Source organism: Otolemur garnettii, unplaced genomic scaffold, assembly GCF_000181295.1.
Source record: "Otolemur garnettii isolate 467f Iridium unplaced genomic scaffold, OtoGar3 scaffold00060, whole genome shotgun sequence".
NCBI lineage: Eukaryota > Metazoa > Chordata > Mammalia > Primates > Galagidae > Otolemur > Otolemur garnettii.
In genome coordinates this window covers 2,886,583-2,890,437 of record NW_003852455.1, presented here as the reverse complement: position 1 = coordinate 2,890,437, position 3,855 = coordinate 2,886,583, and positions in this window count along the sequence as shown.

Here is a 3,855-nt window from a genome sequence, read left to right as displayed (position 1 = left end):
GCTCTATCTCAAAAAAAAAAAAAAAAGAAAAAGACGAGTAATTAGACCCAAATTAAGTATAAAAAATGGAAAAATAAACAACAGAAATCAATAAAATACAAAATAGACAATCAATAGAGAAAAATTCATTAAACAAAAATTAGTTTTCAAAAGAGATCAATGAAATTAATAATCTCCAGCTAAACTAATCAAAAATCAAAGGGATAAAGCACAAATTATCAATATCAGAAATAAAAGAGATAGCATTAATACAGATTCTATAGACATCAGTAAGCTAATCAGGTTTATTATTAATAATTTTATACAGATGTATTGGATAGCTTAGACAAAGTGGATAAATTCATTGTGTGACACAAATTACTGAACTGACTCAAAAATAAATACAAATTTGAATAGCCTCATATCAATTAAAGAAATTGAATTTACAAATAAAAATCTTTTTATTTAGAAAATTTCAGTCTCAGGTGGTTCACTGGAATAGTCTATCAAGTGTTTGAGAAGAAATACCAATCCCACATAAACCCTTTCAAAAATGAAGGGGGAAATATGTCTGTACTCATTTTAAGAGTACATTTTAAGACCCCAAAATAAGACAAATAGATCAAAAGACAAGAAAAGTAATCCTTCATGAACATAGACACAAAAATAAATTTTAGAAAATAAGATCTAACAGTATCTAAAAAAGGATAATACATTATGACCTTATTGATTTAACCCAGGAATGCAAGATTATAATTCACCACATTGACAGAATCAATGTAATTCACCCAATTTACAGAATAAAGAAAGAAAACATGATTATGTCAACAGATACAGAAAAAGCATTTAACAAAATTCACCATTCATTCATAATAAAAGCTCCCCCTCGATAGGAATAGAGGTAAACTTCCACAACTTGATAAGTAACATTTCTAAAATCAAACCAACTACAGCAAACATACTTAATAACAAGAGACTGAATACTTTCCCCCTAAGATCAGATGTAATGCAAGGATGTCCATCTCAGCATTGCTATACAATGTAACTCTTAAAATTCTACCTAGGGCAATAAGGGCAGAAAGGAAATAAAAAGCATACAGATCAAAAAAGAAGAAATAAAACTTTCCCTATTTGCAAATGACATGATTATGCCTTGGAAAATCCCAATAAATCTTTTTTTAAAATTCCAGAAGTAGGCTCAGTACCTATAACTCAGAGGCTAGGGTCCCAGCCACATACACCAGAGCTGATGGGTTCAAATCCAGCCTGGGCCTGCCAAACAATGACAACTACAACCAAAAAATATCTGGGTGTTCTGGCAGGCACCTGTAGTCCCAGCTACTTGGGAGGCTGAGGCAGGAGAATCACTTAAACCCAAGAGTTTGAGGTTGCTGTGAGCTGTGATGCCACAGGACTCTACCAAAAGCGACATAGTGAGACTCTGTCTCAAAAAAAAAAAAAAATCCAGAAGTAATAAGTTCAGTAAGATTGTAGGATATAATATAAACATACCAAATGTATTTCTATACACTAACAGTGAATACACAGATACTAAAATTTAAAATATAATACCATTTCCAATCACTTAAAAAAATTAGGTGTAAATCTAACAAAAGATGTCCAGAGCTTACATATTGAAGATGGTATGAAAATGTTAAAGAAATTAAAGAAAACCTAAAGAAATGTTTGACACACTATACTCATGGATAAGAAAACTCAACACAGTAATGGTACCAATTTTCCTCAAACTTGTATATAGCTGTTGTTACATAATTTCTATCAAAATCCCAGCAAGATTTTTTGTAGACACAGATAAACTTACTCTAAAAGTTAGAGTAAGGCAAAGAGGATATAATAACTAAAATAATTTTGAAAAAAGAATGGAAGAAATCATATTTCCTGATTTTTAAGATGTGTTAGATAGCATCAGTAATCAAGTAAGCAAAGATCAATGAACAGAATAGAGAACTCAGAAATAGCCCCACAAAAGTAGGGCCAATTTATTTTTGAGAAAGATGCAAAAGCAATTCAATGGAGAAAAGATAGCCTTTTTTTAGCCTTTATTTTATTTTAAGACAGATAGCCTTTTTTTAAATTTTATAAAGATAGCATTTATTTTATTTTATTTTGAGACAGAGTCTTATTTTGTCACCCTCGGTAGAGTGCTAGGACATCATAGCTCACAGTAACCTCAAACTCTTGGACTCAAGTGATTCTCTTGCCTCAGCCTCCCAAGTAGCTGGGAATACAGGTGCCCACAAAAATGCCAGGCTATTTTTTAGAGACAGGGTCTCGCTCTTGCTCAGGCTGGTTTTGAACCCTTGAGCTCAGGCAATCCACCTGCCTTGGCCTCCCAGAATGCTAGGATTACAGGCATGAGCCACCACGCCCAGCTAGGATAGCCTTTTTAATAAGCAGTGCTAGAGCAAATGGATATTCTTGGGTTATAAAAAATAAGAAAAGAAAAGAAACCTCAACCCAAACCTCATGCCTTTTACAAAAATTAATTTGAAATGGGCCATAGATTTAAATGTAAATCATTTTTTAAAATCTATAAAATGTCTATAATTCTAGCACTCTGGGAGGCTGAGGCAGGTGGACTGCCTGAGCTGAGGAGTTCCAGACCAGCCTGAGCAAGACTGAGACCCTGTCTCTATTCTAGCCAGGTGCTGCAGTGGGCACCCTGTAGTCTCAGCGACTTGAGACAAGAGGAGCTCTTGAGGCCAGGAGTTTGAGGTTGCTGTGAGCTATGATGATGCCATAGCACTCTACCCAGGGCAACAGCTTGAGGCTCTGTCAAAAAAAAAATCTATAAAATTTGTAGAAGATAGGCTCACTGCCTGTGGCTCAAGTGGCTAAGGCACCAGCCACATACACCTGAGCTGGTGGGTTGGAATCCAGCCCGGGCCCACCAAACAACGACAGCTGCAACCAAAAAACAGCCAGGCAGTGTGGCAGATGCCTGTAGTCCCAGCTACTTGGGAGGCAGAGGCAGGAGAATCGCTTGAGCCCAGGAGTTAGAGGTTGCTGTGAGGTGTGATGCCATGCCCTCTACCCAGGGCAACAGCTTGAGGCTCTGTCTCAAACAACAACAACAACAACAAACTTGTAGACGATAACATACAGGAAAATCTTCAGGGCCTATGGCTTAGTGAAAGAGTTCTTAGGCCAAAAGCAAAAGGAGAGAGAAAAAACTTTTAAATGAATAATTGAACTTCATCAGCATTAAAAGCTTTAGCTATGTAAAAAAAATACTCTTAAGAGGATGAAAAGAAAAGTTATAGAGAGGGAGAAAATATTCACAAATAACATATTTGACCAAGAACTTATATCTAAAATATATGAAGAACTCTTAAAACTCAACAGCAAAATACCAACAATTTAATTAGAAAAAGGGCAAGAGACATGAAAAGACATTTTAATGAAGAGGATATACAAATGGCAAAAAGATGTTAAACATCACTAGCCCATTGAGAAATACAAATTAAGGGGGGGCCTGGGGGGGCCTGTGGCTCAGTGGGTAGGGAGCTGGTCCCATATACCGAGGGTGGCAAGTTCAAACCCGAACCCAGCCAAACTGCAACAAAAAATAGCTGAGCGTTGTGGTGGGCGCCTGTAGTCCCAGCTACTCAGGAGGCTGAGGCAAGAGAATCGCCTAAGCCCAGGAGTTGAAGGTTATTGTGAGCTGTGAGGCCCCAGCACTCTACTCTGTGAGACTGTCTCTAAAAAAAAAAAAAAAAGAGAGAGAGAGAGAGAGAAATACAAATAAGACCATGATGAGATATTACTACATGTCTATTAAATCAATCAAAGAATAGCCACAACACCAAGTCATGGCCAAGACAGAGGAAAACTGGATCTTGGATCCATTGCTGG